This window comes from Oryctolagus cuniculus, chromosome 8 (assembly GCF_051225735.1).
Source record: "Oryctolagus cuniculus isolate XC-2025 breed Fujian yellow rabbit chromosome 8, ASM5122573v1, whole genome shotgun sequence".
NCBI classification, from domain to species: Eukaryota; Metazoa; Chordata; class Mammalia; order Lagomorpha; family Leporidae; genus Oryctolagus; species Oryctolagus cuniculus.
The window spans coordinates 20,881,241-20,898,291 of record NC_142874.1 but is presented as its reverse complement, the minus strand read 5'-3'; the positions used below and the strand labels follow the sequence as shown (position 1 = coordinate 20,898,291).

At 39.0% G+C, this 17,051-nt stretch overlaps 1 protein-coding gene across 1 annotated transcript in view; it reads right to left on the bottom strand.

Moving 5' to 3' along the window:
- LOC149124891 (tolloid-like protein 1) overlaps positions 1 to 17,051 on the bottom strand; it is a 342,676-nt gene that overhangs the window by 33,719 nt on the left and 291,906 nt on the right. The window contains exon 18 of the mRNA XM_089302008.1: positions 5,588 to 5,691. The gene's annotated coding sequence lies outside the window, so the exon portion shown is untranslated. The remainder of the gene's footprint in view (positions 1 to 5,587; positions 5,692 to 17,051) is intronic.

Sequence of the window (17,051 nt, the reverse complement as noted above, 5' to 3'; positions counted from 1 at the left end):
TGCATACGGCAATACAGTTTTCCCCGCACCATTTGTTGAAGAGTCTGTCCTTGCCCAGGGGTTGATTTTAGTTCCTTTGTCAAAGATAAGTAATTTGTAGATGCTTGGATTGATTTCAGGTGTTTCTATTCTGTTCCATTCTTCTACCCTTCTATTTTTGTACCAATACCAGGCTAATTTGATTATAACTGCTGTGTAGTATGTCTTGAAATCTGGTATTGTGCTGTCTCTGCCTTTGTTTTTGTTGTATAAGATTGCTTTAGCTATTTGGGGGTCTCCTGTGTTTCCATATGTATTTCAACAAAGTTTTTTCTATACCTGAGAAGAATGTCCTTGGTATTTTGTTTGGTATCACATTGAATCTGTAAATTGCTTTCTGTAGCATGGACATCTGATTATATTGATTCTTCCAATCCATCAACATGGAAGATTTTTCCATTTTTTTGTATCTTCCTCTATTTTCTGCCAGTTCATTCCTAAAATGGCTGCAGTGATCAGAGCAGGGCTGATCTGAAGCCAGGAGCTGGGAGCTTCTTTTGGGTCTCCCACACAGGTACAGGGGCCCAAGGACTTGGGCCATCTTCCATTTTCCCAGGCCAGAGCAGAGAACTGGATTGGGAGTGGAGCAGCCAGGACTTGAATCCGAGAGCCCGTATGGGATGCTGGCACTGCAGGTGGCATCTTTACCTGCTATGTCACAGTGCTGCCCCCTTAACCCTTTTTAAACATTAATTTTGCCCCTTGTGATTCAGACAGTCCAGTTGCTATTCTGCCATCTTGGAAACCCCCCATGTTTGACTCTTCTCATCTCAAATATTCCAAGATTAGAACAATAGAAGTGCAAATAACACAGTTACACAGTTAATAACCACAAAAACATTTCAATTTTCAATTAATATGGTTATTACAAAATATGAATCACAAAAAGTACATGAGATATTTTGGAACCATTTCTTTTGGTACCTATCATTGATAAGAAGCATTTTAGATAAATATTATCATTTCTTGTTGTGCAATGCCTTCTTAGGAGGCCAAAAGCATTTCCTTATTGATTTTTTTTCTTCAGTGTAAATGAAGCAGAAATTAACATGGCTAGTTTTGTCCTACAACTTCTTGAGCCTTATCCTCTCTGTTGTATTATGCCAAATCTTTCTCTTTAATATCAGCAGCATTGATTGGTGCCAGAAACACTGATCTAGACATAGTGTTAATTATTTGCAGCTGCACAGCCTGCAAGGGAGCATAAAACACTGGGTTTCTTGCTCACAACATGAAGAAACAATGAGGAGAAAAAACCCCTCAGCTCACAGCATCTGCAGAACTTTTTCCCATGGTGGGAATATAAAAAAGTGCACCATATTCAAAGCTTGGAAACTCATTCTATACTTTATATTAAGCCATCTAAATAATTCATTATTTTACCACACTGGAAAAACACAGTGCAGTTTCAGTTCTTTCTTAGTATTTATAAAATGGTTTGGTTCTCACTAATAATGATAATGATAGCAGAAATTTGGCACAAGAACACAGTTATAACGCAAGCTTGAAGCCAATTCTGCATAGACAAGTTTGAATAGCTGACACCACCATTTTCTACACTGGCAGTGGTGGAGGTGGTCGAGGCTAGTGTACAACACATAATGAGCCACCTAATCAAGAAAATGGACTGGGGCCAGCACTATGGTGTAGCAGGTAAAGCTGCCCCTAAGATGCCAGCATCCCATATGGGTGTCAGTTTGAGTCCCAGCTGCTCCACTTTTGTTTCAGCTCCCTGCTAATGCACCTGGGAAAGCAGTGGAAGATGGCCCAAGTCCTTGGGTCCCTGCACCCATGTGGGAGATCCAGAAGAAGCTCCTGGCTCCTGCCTTCAGATCAGCCCTGCTCCAGCCATTGCAACCATTTGAGGAATGAATTGGTGGATGGAAGATCTCTCTCTTTTTCTGTGTCTCTACCTATTTCTGTAACTCTTTCAAATAAATAAAATAAATCTTTACAAATATATAATTATAAATAAATATTTTTAAAAAATATTAGTTAAGCTATTACAAATATGGTGAGCACTATAAGATCAAGATTCTAAGGTAATGTATATGTGTATGAGATGTAGATTAGGGGAGAGGACTCAGCATGGCCTGTTTTCTAAATGTAGGGGCTCTGCCTGCAGACACAAGCAACAGACTACATTTCCCTTCTCTTTCATGAGATAAAGTGAAGAAAACATAAATTGTTTCTTTTCATCAACAAAAAAGGAGCAATTTCTAATCTGAACTGTGTAAATAGTCAAAATTGATTAATGAAGCCATCTTTCTCTGATTTTTCTACCCAACCCCCAAAATACACACACACACACACCCATACACCCATACACACACACACATCTGCAAATCTATGATCTAGGTTATTTATATTAGCTGTCTTTATTGATCAGACTTCCTGGCAAAGTTCTTCCCAAGGATTATATAAACATTCACTATGTACTGACATTCTCAAAGCAAATATAGCATATTAAACATCCATCTCAATATCAATTCTTTGCAAACTAGCTTTTAGAGAACACAATGTGCACTGAGTTTTCAAACAGTCCCTGTCAGTATCAGAACAGCAGTAAGTACTAGGTACACAACACACTGAAGTCCACTCCCTAGCCTCTTGGTTTCACCTACTCCTCAACTCCCCTCCTACACCAAAGCAAAGCTACACACAGTTTTGTATCCAGCCAGGACTACTGTGCCTATCAGTTTCTGAGAGTCTTTATTACATCAAGACAGAAGTTTCTCTTTGTATGTACTTCAGTCTTTGTGCAATCATAAGTTAGTGAAACAGCAGGATGGCACAGACCCTGCTCTCACTAAGTACAGTAAAGCTATGGATTGAAGCTTGGAAAATCTGAGCTCTGTGACCTCCAATCAAGGACTCTAACGTCTCCTGGCTTCTGTTGTTCAACAGGTGTTCTCCCAGGCAGGAACGATATTAACTGCGAGGGCCTCAGTTGCTTGTGGATTTGGGTCAATGCCATTTAAAAGTTGCTAAATCAGTGCAGATGGAAGCTTTCACTATATTTTCTTGAACTTGTGATATAGCAGTTTTTTGCTTTTAAATGAAACTAATCGATTAAGCCTCCAACTTAGGGGAGGGATCAACCACAAATTCATTTTGACATTGCCCTCATTTATTTTCCATGAATAAATCTTAACAAACTTTTAAAAAGTTAGTAAAAATTGAAGTAAAATATAAGTTGAAATTCATGCCTATGGGAAGTCTCCCAGAAATTAATGAAAAATAAGTATTATGAAAAAAAACAGGACATGGATTTCTAATGGAAACACATCATTTAATTCCATTCTTCCAGAGCTTTTTGAAGTCTCCCATTTTTATAGAATTTATATGCAAGTACGCTAAATCCAAAAATCCAATTATTTTCTGACCATATCCAAATAGCAAAACTCCTTGATTCATTGACTTAAAAGCAATACATGAATTCAGTCGACCATCATAGGAAATAGTAAGAGAATTCCTTAAAAAGTATTAAAAGCAGTAAATACACCTGTTTCCTTTAATTACTCCATGACTTTACTTGGCTGCGGTATATTCCAACCTTTACAACTCAGCACCAAATAACACAGGTGATTTCTTAAATTTCTGATCCTTCTCAAAACACAGCCCACCCACTCTGTAGAAGTGAAATTGACACTCTGAGAAGCAATGACTTGTCTTGACAGTTGAGGAACAGTTTTGTTTTTTTTTTTCTTTTTTAATACTATTTGTTGAATACTTCCATCAACATAGAGTTAAACATGTGTGTAGAAAGTCAACTGAAAATAGATCTCCGTAAAATATAAGAGTTAAAATAAGAGGGGGAGGAGGAAACAAGGTTGGGAGTATGAGTGGGAAAGTAGGCATGGTGGGAAGAATCACCATGTTCCTGTAAATATGAAGTATATGAAGTTTGTAACTGTAAAGCTGTATAGTTCTGCATTAATTCCTACAGAGCTACTTCTAAGAATACAGTTTAAAAACTTGCCCCTTAAGCTTTAAACACTTTAAAGTAAGTCCCCTTAAGCTGGGTGGTAAAAATACCATCTTAAGTGTTAAGGGTCTGGTATTAATAATAGATAGAATTAAAAAGGAGGGAATGTTCCAACATGGGAAGCAGTCCACACAGCAGACTCATGGAATGACAATTACTTTAAATAGCACTCTGATCTCAGAATCAGCCCTTACAGCATTCTGGTCTGGCTTGAAAAGCCCACGAGAGCATTTCAGGAATGGAAAGCCAAGATACTGTGGCAAAAAATGTCCTACATGAAGGATTACAGTGCATGAGACCCCAGTGGAAAGAAGTGGCCATCAAATAAAGATGTACTTTTCTCTGAAGGGAGGAGAAAACTTCCACTTTGCTTATGGCCCTGTCTAAATAGTGATGGAGTCTGTGGACTCAAAAGGCTTCCAGAGCCTAGGCTGTTCATGTCAAGCTCCTCAGGTGATCACTGACCTCACACATAAGAATGTTAATTATTAAATTTACAACAGGAGTCACTGTGCACTTACTTCCCATGCAGGACCTCTGTCCTCAAAGAGTTGCATTATCACCATGTCTAAGTGTTCCCAAAAGAGGTATAATTCTTGGGTGCTTTGTTAAAGTTAATTAAATTAATAAAAAAAAGGAAAAGTGGAATTAACTTCAAGATGCAATGACTTTGAGTAGCCCTTATCTTGATTGTTTTCTGTTTGCTTTGCTTTTTTGTTTTTTGGGTTTTTTTTTTTCACCATTCAAATTGTTGAACTCTTTACTTAGTACAGAGTTGATATTCTGTGTATAAAATTAATCATAAATGGAACTTAGTGGAGAATGGGCCTGGGAAAGGCAGAGGAGGGAGAAGAAGGAGTGGGAAAGTGAGTGGGAGGGTAGATATGGTAGGAAGAATCACTATATTCCTAAAATTGTACTTATAAATTCATAAAGTCTGTATTCCTTAAATAAAAGGTTTCTTTGTGGAGAAAAATTAAAAAAAAAACCACACAGCCTACCTTACAGGAACACTACTGATTGTTAGAACACACATTTGAAATCCTTTCTTTCCCCTTTTTTGTCAGCCCCCAAAGAACAATATTTGTGCTTCCTAAGGAAGATATCCCAAAGAGTGCCAGCCCCAAATCTCTATAATGCAATTGCTAGCTTATTTCTTTTACAAACATCAGTCAATTTATTTCTACCCTTTAAATTTGTTTCTAACCCTTTCCTGTGGGAAAGCGTAGCCACAAAAAATATTGAGAGGGTCCCAGAACTATAATTATTCTTTAAACCTTAAAAAACACAAATATATAGAAAAATATTTTAATACAATATTTGAAAAATTTCCTTTAGTCAACAGTAAATGCATGCCTTAAATTCTGTAATCCACAGTGATTCTGATTTATAGCAGTGTTTAATCCAGGTGAATCAGAATTGGTTTAGTCAAGCTTCTGAAACTGTTTCAGTAAAACTCTGTACACAAGATTAGCAGACACTACCAAATATTTATGTTTCACATTTGTTTGTGCTAAGGAGTACTGTTCTATCAGTGGCATTTAATTTAGCCATGTTTACCTGTGTGTAAGCCTCCGGTGACTAACACAGAGTGCCGTCTGAGGATCATACTTTATGGCGACTGCACTTCATCTTTAAGCATGGATCTTTAGCTGGATCTAAAGCTGAAAATAAGAAAGACAGAAATTGCACAGAAAATGTTAAAACCAATTTCTGTTCAGGGGAGGTATCTACTCTAGTCAAACACAGTGGTCGCAAGTAACTTCCACAACATTGACGTGTAACTGTTCTTCACCTTCTTCCTCTGGTAAGAGATGCTTTTTCTAGGCCCCGGACTCAGTGTTTGCAGTTAATCTCCTTCATTCTATGCAGAAGCTAAAATGCATGGAGTCCTATGATCAAATAAAGTATAATCAAAACAAACTTTAAGACCACAACTCTCTGTAGTTGCTACCAATGTCGTAACACTTGAAGTGGAGATATAAAGTGGGGATGTGCAACTACAGTATTTTATATCAGTGAAGAACTACAATCCGTTTTTCCCTTCCCTATAGTTAGATGTCGGTGGACAGAGAAAAATGATAAAAACCCAAACGGATATCAGTGGGGATTAATGAGTGTCTGGATGTCCAAGAAAAGTGGAGAACAGAATTTTGGGGTCTGACAGCATCACAGCAACAACTAGGATGACGCATCTTCACTTTTAGATTATTTGTGCCTAATAATTGAACTCCATTGCTTCAAGAAAACCTCTTCAAGGTCTCTGCCAACACAAATAATATGTAACACATTGATAATTTTTGTCATAGTTTTATAGAGATGAAATTAAGATATTCTACAATTCATTCATATAACATTTATAATCAATGGTTTTAGTTATATTTGCAATTGTGAAACTAACATCGGGGCCTGCACTGTGGTAAAGCCACTGCCTTCAGTGCCAGCATCCCATATGGCCTGGGTTCGAGTCCTGCCTGTTCCACTTCCGATCCATCTCTCTGCTATGGTCTGGGAAAGCAGTAGAAGATGGCACAAGTGCTTGAGCCCCTGCACCTGTGTGGGAGACCTGGAAGAAGCTCCTGGATCCTGGCTTCAGACTGGCTCAGCTCCAGCCACTATGGCCATTTGGAGAGTGAACCAGCAGATGGAAGACACACATACTCTCCCTCTCTCTCTCTCTTTCTCTGCCTCTGCCTTTCAAATAAATAAATAAGCCTTTAAAAATAAATTAAAAAAGAAACTAACATTACAATCAATTTAAAATATTTTCACCAGCAGAAAACTCAAATGTATCTTCTAGTTATCACCTCTTACTCTCTTCCCTCTTATTACTAAACAAACATTAGTCTAATTTGTGTCTCTATCGATTTGCTTATTCTGGACATTTCCTATAAATCAAATCATAAAGTAAGTGGTCTGCTGTGTCCATCGTCTTTCACTCCGCACACTCTATCCTCTTGGTTTTATTAAATAATGTTATTGTATGGATATTCTACATTTTACCTATCTATAGACTAGTAGATGAGAAGTTTGAGTGTTAAAGCTTTCTGGGTATTATGAGTAATACTGCTATGGGTAATCCATGTTGGTTATGGTCAGTGATGTTTCGTTGAGACTGATTGTTAAGGGACTGTTGGAAGGGGAGTTGGTATAAATAAGGGAAAGGAATTGAGAGTACAGTTGGGTCCATGCCAAAATTGAGAGAAGAGATGAAAGATGGAAAACTGAAAACATTCTAGGGCATGATTAAAAACAGAGCCAGGATGACCAGAAAAATATGCATTTGGAATATGCAGAAACACTGGTATTTAGAAGGGCTCTGGGCTGTCCCAGGAGCATAAAAGGTAGATCTGAGTCAAATTCCTTCAGACATTAAACCTTGCGTAAACTCAAACCGACATCTGTTATGCACAAACCATTTTTAGCTTTAAATGAGTTAAATCTTACTTAAATAAGGTGAATATAATTTGATTATTGATGAACTTAATAAAATATGGATAGCAATATATGTAAAATTAACGCATTTTTGTTTAAAAGATACAAAGTAATTGCATGCAAAACTCTTGTTTAAGCTTTTAAATAAGCATGAGATTTAAAATAACAAATAGCGCAGCAGGTGTTACGGCCCAGTGGGTTAAGCCACGTCTTGGGACAGCTGCATGCCATATTAGAGTTCTGGTTGGAGTCCCGGCTGCTCTTCTTCAATTCACCTGGAGAGGCCATGGATGATCACTCCAGTGCTTGGGCCGCTGCCACCCAGATAGGAGGCCTCCACGGAGTTCCAGGCTCCTGAATTCAGCCTGTTCCAGCCCTGCCTGCTGCAAGCATTTGGGAAGTAAACCACCAGATTCCAGAACTAACTAACTCACTCTTTTTCCCTGTCACTTTTCATTTGAAGTAAATAAATCTTTTAAAAAGTAATATTAACACTGATAGTTGATGAAATATTATCTAATCAATATCATGTTTTACCACAATAAAATGGTCAAGACATTAAATGCATCCATTTGTAACATACACATTTCAATCTCCTCCATACTAAAGAAAGGTTTGGATTTTTGGCCATTTGCTAAAAAAAACAATGATCTGATAAATTAGCTCCTTGTAGCTGCGAAGTAGCTTCAAAATTAAAATAAGCTATATTAAATGTTATTTTCTAAAAATGTTGAATATACTTTGATCACTACGCAAATGCAAAAGGCTAGAACATTTTCATTATCCTATGTTAGTTTAAACCACCAATAATTTAGAAATTCTCATCAACCCACTGCAGCTAAAAATCATAGAATCTCACTGACGGACAACATAGAAAAGTACAAAACAGCTTAGAAGGCGTTAAGCATGTTTAAAGCACTTCCTGATCTTCATTTTGAGATCTAATTATTGAGACTGATTCAAAAAATTAACTAAACTTGGATTTTTCTAACAAATAATGGCTGACAAACTCTGTACTATACACAAATATATGTGATATACTCACTTTGATTATATTTAAGATAGGATATTTTATTTTGAAAATGAAAAGAAATATTTTCATTTTAAAACACAAACATTGCATGTGAAATATCATTGTTAAACAAATGCTATGATATCTTGAATGGAGACTATTAGTATCTTGGTTATTTCTCCTAGTTCACATAATCTATATTGGGTAGTTGTCAAAATCCTATTACACCCCTGGGCCGGCTCTGTGGCTCACTTGGTTAATCCTCTGCCTGTGGCACCAGCATCCCATATGGGCGCCGGGCTCTAGTCCAGGTTGCTTCTCTTCCAGTCCAGCTCTCTGGTGTGGCCCGGGAGTGCAGTGGAGGATAGCTCACGTGCTTGGGCCCCTACACCCGCATGGGAGACCAGGAAGAAGCACCTGGCTCCTGGCTTCAGATCGGCGTGGCACCATCTGTGGTGGCCATTTTGGGGGTGAACCAACGGAAGGAAGACCTTTCTCTCTGTCTTTCTCTCTCACTGTCTATAACTCTACCTGTCAAATAAATTTAAAAAAAAAATTTAAAAAATCCTATTACACCACTAATGTTATATCTCAGAATAGAAACTGGGGACTCAGAAATGTGTATACGTTAAAAAGATAAAGATTATACTAAATCTCATACATGAAAAAGACTTTCATGAGAATGTTTTACATAAAATTCTGCATAAATAACAAATAAGTGGAGAATTATTTGTAAGAAGGTAAAAACACAATAGAAGAACAGGAGCAGGAACAATCAGACCTATTGTTAGGATCTACAATGAGCGTGCATGTAATTTTAGCCATCTGTATTTTTTAGTAGAACTCTCACTATTGACAACTTAAAAACTACAAAACACCACACACTGTAAATACAGATGCTCAAAATTTTATTCTTGAAATCATAACAATAACACAACCAATTTCCTCTTGGCTGAAGCCCATAGGTTAGAATCAATCCTGTGTCTTAAAGAGGCCTGGAATATACTTTTCACCTCACTCTGTTGCTATCTCTTCTTTCCAGATTTCTCAACATAACATCTCTTACTTATTCTGCATCATTTACTTAGATTTTTTTCAAGCATCCAATAAAACTGCCTCTGGAAATGTTTCACCTGCACTGGAGTTCACTTGTTCATATTCTTCTCTTTATCCCAGTCTTTATACTCTTTCTGATTGAGGTACACTAACCTGCAAACCTAACAAATACTATGGCATTGGTTTTGCTTCAGAAAAATGCAGCCTGTATTTCAAACAACTGACTTATAATTTAACCTTTGAGTTTCATTCAATTTATGATGTGGAGTTTCCTACATTCTTGAATCAAAATGCTTGGTTTTAGTCTAGAGTTCTTCACTGACTGCCAGACCATAATGAGTTCACAAGAATAGAGCCTGACCCAGCTGCTAATGGACAAAATGTCTGAGTCGGCAAAGTTGTGTAGGGGTTGGGCAGGACAGAAAATGAATGTGAATGAAAACTGAATACTGTAAGAAAAGACCCACGTTATGAGGAGAAGATCCAGAAGACTAAGGACTGAGGATGCAAACAGCAGGTCAAGAATGCAAACTTGGATAGCAAAAGGAGTTGGGGGCCAGCACTGTGGCATAGCAGGTTAAAGCCCTGGCATCCATATGAGTGCTGATTCTAGTCTCAGCTGTTCCTCTTCCGATCCAGCTCTCTGCTATGGCCTGGGAAAGCAATGGAAGATGGGGCAACTCCTTGGGCCCCTGTACCCATGTGGGAGACCCGGAAGAAGCTCCTGGCTTTGGATAGGCATGGCTCTGGCTGTTGTGGCCACCGGGGAGTGCACCACTGGATGGAAGACCTCTCTCTCTGTCTCTACCTCTCTCTCTAACTCTCTCAAATAAATAAATCAAAAAAAATCTTTAAAAAGGAAGATAGTAAAAGGAGTTGGGCAGTGCATTCTCAACACAGCAAATGAATTATCAGTTTGTATAGGTGGCTTTAAGAGCAGGAAAGGCAATACTTGGCATCACTATGGTGTAAAAGCAGGATTAATATCAGTCTCAAGAACTCAGAGAAACTTTAACGGTGTAGTATGGCATTCCTAAAAAGCACAATGTCATTTCTGGATAGTTGCAGTGCTTGACCACAAGCCTGAATTTTAAAAGATCAAATACTAGTGATTCTAAGCTACAGTGATCTTAAATCACACTAGGTAAAGTGCATGGTGGAGTTAACTAGAGACATTATCCTAGCTCAGCTGATTCCAGAGAAACAATTCTCAGTTACTTGACAAACTTAATTCTAATATCTTTGATTCAGGGTTTTGAAAGACCAAATGGTGCTAACCAGTAATCTCTAAATTCTAAATTGTAAGAATCGGCAACAAAATGAAAATTGACTAAATTATGTCACATGCTGTTGTGAAAGTTGATTATTGCATTTTAGCATACGGTTTGGCACCAGATATCCTACATGGAATGTACTCTGTCATCTACAGTCAACATTTTTATTGAAAGAGAAATGTATAAATACGGAATCAGGATAGATTGCTAACGGGCATATAATTGGATTTTATAAAAGTATTTGTTTGAGAGAGAGAGAGAGAGAGAGAGAGAGAGAGAGAGATCTTCCATCCACTGGTTCACTTTCCAAATGACCATGACACCCAGGTACATACTAGGGGCCAGGAACTCCATCCAGGTCTCCCACGTGGGTGGCAGAAAATCAAGTACTGGATCCATCACCTGCAGGTTCTCAAAACCATCAGTAGGTGTTGGATCAGAAGCAGAGCAGCTGGGACTCAAATCAGCGCTCTGATTAGGAATGTGAGCATCCCAATGAGCAGCTTAAATGGCTGTGCCAAGTCTTCCCTGAGGGGCAGGTATTCGGCTTCAGTTAAGATGCCATTTGGGATGCCCACATCCCATCTGGGAGTTACTGGGTGAGAGTCCCGGTTCTGCTTCTGATTCCAGCTTCTTGGTAATGCAGGTGATCACTCAAGTAGTTGTGTCCTATGGGGGAGACCCAGATTGGGCTCATGGCTCGGCTCCTAGGTTCAGTCTGACCTAGCCATGAACTTTGTGGACATTGTGGAGTGAACCGGTGGATAGATGACTTCTCTCTTTCCCTTTCTATAAATGCATTACTTTTGGAAAAGAATGCCCTATTCAGGCCAACAGAACACAAAATGCACATGTTGTTGGTATTGTGAAAAACTCTAAAAGGCAGATGGAAACTTGTTACTTTTTGGAATTTTACTTTATAGTGATTGCCATGCCACTGCATTATTTTAGGTAGGAGTCAGACACTATCAGGTCTTCATGGTAGCAAGATCACATACAAGAGTTTGGAGATACTCTGGGTGGAAGTGATAAGAAAGGGAAATGAATCAAATGTCCAGGACAGAAAGGATAGGAATCTGATCCGAGGAAGTTTGGTGTTAAGACAGAGAGGAGAGGACACATTCTAAAGTTAGAATGGAGACAGATTCACCAGGGCCTAATCAATGAATATGAGGAAATTGGTCAGAAAATAAAGAAATGGTGATTGAGAGTGATTCCAAACAAGAAGTAGATTTCAGTGGCAAGGAAAAAGGGAATACAGAGAGTTTGGTTGTGAATACACTAATGAAAGTGCGTTGCAACCTCTTAACAGTATAAACAGAGGTCGCCTGTGTATCTGAATCTGGTGTTCCAAGGACAGGTTGGGTGAAAGAGGTGCTTTTGGTGGACACCATTAAAGATTATACACTAAAAACAAAGTCTTACAAACTGATGACATTATTAGAGTGCTTACTTAGTTTGATAGCTGTCGCTCCCCCTCTTCATGGAGGAACAACACTGAACCCTGCCTAGGCTTCATATCCGAGTCACGGCACCATTATGTCGCTCCCCCTCTTCATGGAGGAACGACACTAAACCCTGCCTAGGCTTCATATCCGAGTCACGGCACCACTATGTCGCTCCCCCTCTTCGTGGAGGAATGACACAGGACCCTGCGCTGTTCTTTTGTCTGCTCGGCCCTCCCCGGGTTTGCTGCTGGTTCTTCCTGGGTTGGCTACTGTCCCTTCCACCTCCGTGGAAGGGCGGTTCCCCCTGCCACTTTCCCCACTTCCACGGGGGAGCGGCACACCGCCAGCCGGCTCTCTCGGGAGCTGCTCAGATGTTCCTTCAGATAGAAGTTCCCCTTAGATGTTCCTGGTGCATGTTGTCTCTCTCCTCCTTTATAGTCCTCTTCCACCAATCCCAACTCTTCTACCCACACGCCGAGTAGGCTGCTCTCCTCCAATCAGGAGCAAGATCAGCTCCTGCAGCTCATCACTCAAGCTGGCGAGAGGCAGCTGTGTAGAAGCTGTTTACTCCCTTCTCAGCGCCATATTGTGGGAGAACAGATGCACAGAATAAGTCTTAATTCCAGTAACAGTCTAGTCTGAGTTGCTCCCCACAGATAGCATACTCTAAGATGGAAAACCTATTTTTACAGCCAGCTGTCCTATCCTCTCCCACAACCCAAGTTTGGATGGGAAGAGAATTTAAGCATCATCTCCTAGGTTTTGCTCATACTAGGCATGTAATAATGAAGAGCAGTTTTCTTGGAATCATCACCCGCTTTCCCATCTCCTTAAAATTCTAAGAGCTTGGGTGCTTAAATCATAATGAATCTTTTTCTCAGAGTCTCCACACGGACTGTATGTGCATCCTCTACACTGGACTGGAGATGGCCCCAAAGTCCTTAGGTCTCAGAGTTTCAATCTCTTAAAATTCTAAAATATAATCACAAATAGAGAAAGCTCTGGGAAATCAAAGTTTCTGTTTTTGTTTTCTTGTGCAGAGAAGTGTGTGCACTTTTGAAAATCTATGGTAGAAAAATAATGTCTTGAGTTAACACAAAATATGATGCTTAACATAGTTTGTGTTTTGCTTCCAAAGGATGACTATCTTATTGCAGGGTGATGTGCTACAGCATTAGAATTTGTTTTTACAGTACATGCATTGGGTATCATATACAGATGCTCCCTGAGTTAGGACAGGGTATGTCTAGGTAAACTCACAGTAAATTGAAACTGTTAAGTCCAAAATGCATTCAATATGCATAGCCTATCAAACATCGAAGCTCAGCACCAGAGTAGCATACAGGGAATCAGCCACTTCCCTTCATGACTCCATGTTGCAGAGTGGGAGCTACAGCCTCTCCCTGAATGCAAGGGAGGACCAATACCTCATGATGTGAGGCCAGTAGAAGGTCCACATTCAAAGTAGAGTCTCTACTGAATGCATATCACTTTTATACCATCTTAAGTTAAAAACAGTAACAAGCCATTTTCAGATGACAACCATTTATATTACAACATACATAAATCATATTGCCTTTTGACAACACAGTTTCAAAGTACTAAAACACATCTGTTCTAAGGATTTGAATGCAATATAATATGAGCAGGTGACAATCGCAATTCATGCAGTGTTTGCTATGTCCTGGTAGAGCTCTTTTCTGTTTATATGTAAAATATTCCTGAAGCCATTCTCTGAAATAGGTGTTACATCAGTTTTAGAGACAAGGAAACTGTAGCCCAAGTGCCATGTCCTAGTTTGTACCAGTAGTGACTAGTGGAATAAGCACTCAAACCCCAAAACTTGGAATTACAAAGTCTATATAATTTGCCACTGAAGAACCCAGTTTGCTGTGCTTTAGGTGAAACTGAGAGTAGCTGTAACGATGTCCTATGATCAATTGACCTTTATATTATCCATAACACAGAACACATAGATTCCAAAAACTGATGAAATAGTATTGATATATGATGAAATAGTATTGATATATGCAATATAATAAAACAAGCAGATAAAGCAAAAAGAATTTTGTCACAGCCTCTTTGGTTTTCATTCTGAGCGTTCATTCTCATAGTTTTCTGGGCTTCTTCCTCTTCTCTGAATAGCTCAGTTGTTGCACTGTTAGTTAGGGCCTAACAGAATTTTGATACCTCTTCAGTTGAGAAAACCATTCCACAGAGCCTCCACACCATCTGTTTAATCTGACGTCTTACACTTCACATTAAAGCACTACTACCACTTTCATGCAGAACATACATTCTGGAAAACCCTTTAATTATTCTTTCTGTCCATTCATGTTTAGGCCTTTAAAACATAGCTCTCTGTGCTGTCTTAGGTCTGCCTCTTCGCTTGGCTGCCTCCCTGGTTTCCCACAATGCAACAGGCCCATGCTCCACTGCACTCTTTCAACCGCTCACAGCCATTTCTCGGGATCCTTGGGGTGTGTGTCTTTGTTACTCCTCCCCATCGATACATGCATAAAGTGATGCTTCAGATTATTTTTGCTAGAAATCATACACATGTTCTCCATCAGCAGAGCTTTCTTCCAAGTAGTCTGCACGCTCCTGCATGCGGTCTTGTTTTTCAACTGTGTATGAAGTCAGTGTTCACGGACACATGACAGCCTGCTTTGGGTTCTATTTGTGTATGACTAATAGAATACACATAATGTCACTTGAGCCTCAGTTCAGTCCCTATGGTAATCATGGTAAACACTTAAAATAACTGCCTGCTGAGAGGTTAGTTACGTGGTTTATAAAACTAGGACATTGTCCTATGGAAACCTGAAATGTCCATATTATTGCTTTCAAAATTCCAGTAGAAAACTATGAGTAGACTGCATGATGTTAAAAATAGAAATGCTTAACTTTCCGAGAAGCACACCTGTGTCAAGAGCATACTGATGTTGCTCCAGTCAACAGCATATCCCCACTTTGTGGGTGAAGGTGAGAGGGCTGTATATGGAATAGAACATTAGCATTGTTGGAGGTCCATTAGCTGTAAGGCCTTAAACCATCTAAATACCAATTTAATTTATTTTAGGAGGGTCTGTGAAAGAAGTACATTACTTGCACATAAACTAAGTACTGAAGGGGCAAAGTAAAGAGAAAGCTTTGAGTGATTGAAGCAGAAGTCACCAGTATTAACATGTATCAGGCTGAGGCAAACAGGGAAGGTGAAATTGAGAAGCTGCTTAGTGAACGTAAGCATTTGAAATACAGACAGACGAGAGAACTCCAAACAGCTTATGGAAGTATTAAATGAAAAGTGAGTTTATTTTGGTGCAAAGTATTTTGAAATCCATGCATATCTTATCCCTAACGTGCAATTTCCACGAAGTTTCTGAAGACACCTCTTATTTTTTGAGCTTGAGCACCGGCAATAGTTCAGCACTATGACTGATTTACATCCTAAAGTGATTTACTGCAGCCAGCTTTGATGCATACATGGTTAAGACACCACCTGCATGCAACACCTATATGGGCACCAGTTTGAGTTTTGGCTGCTCCACTTCTGATCCCACTCCCTGCTAATGCACTTGGGAAAGCAGCAGAAGATGGCTCAAGCGCTTGGGCCACTGCACCCACGTGGTTCTCATGAAGCTCCTAGCTCCTGGTTTCAACCTGGCTCATTCCTGGGTAGTGTGGCCATTTGGAGGGTGATCCAGTGAATGGAAGAACTCTCTCTCTCTCTCTCTCTCTCTCTCTCTCTCTCTCTCTCTCTCTAGCTTTTGAATAAATAAATAAATCTTAAAAAAAAAGAATAAGGGAAATGAGCATAACAAAATCTGGCTTGAACACTGGAAAAATTTATAGAAACAAAATAAAAGTAATTTATATATATACAATTTTTAGGCTTAAAAATACACATCCTTGCAATTTCTAATGTTATATATGTGGTAGTGCATAGACAATTTCACAATCTCACTATGTACTGCAATGTGTTACAAGAAATTACTGGGGCATTTCAATTTTATTGTAAATAAAAACACATACTTCTTCAATACCCTTTTTGTTCCTCAAACATGAGGAAGATTAAGTAATTTTGGGACATCTATATTTCCTACTAGCAACATTTTAAATTGCTTTTTGAGGAAATATTAGCATGAATCCATAAAAATTGTAGCATAAAAGAGTATGATAGATGACTTGAAGACATAAGTCTCACATATTTTAAGACTATAAAAAGATGTTGCACAATATTAAGCTTTAGGCAATTTCCCCCAAAATGAGTTATTATTTCAGATAAATTGTTACATTTCTCTCTCCAGCCAAGTAAACTGTGCTTATGTCCACAATGACTCTTGTCCCTTTTGATTTTATATAACTAATTTACTTTGTATCATATTTACTTGGGAAACTATTCCACATTCAATTGTCTGTTCAAATATACAACAATGATAAATCAAATAAAGCAAAAACCATTAATACACAGCCAACAACTGGAAAAGAATTAAAGAAAGAAAAATCGTATGTGACAGTCAAGAATCCGGATTTTTTAGTACGCATTCAAGGGCACTATGTGCCCCTTTGTCTGATGGGAGGAATGGGAGCTGGCAAGAACTCTGCTTCCAGCCTGGATTTCTGATGAGCCTCTCTCTTAAATGCAGAACTGACAAAGATAAATGGAAAACTATAAGTGCATACATATACTGTGGTTAGAAAAAATGACTGGGATCGGCGCTGTGAAGTGACAAATGAAACCACCACTTGCAATGTCGGCATCCCATATGGGTGCCGGTGCTAGTCCCAGCTACTCC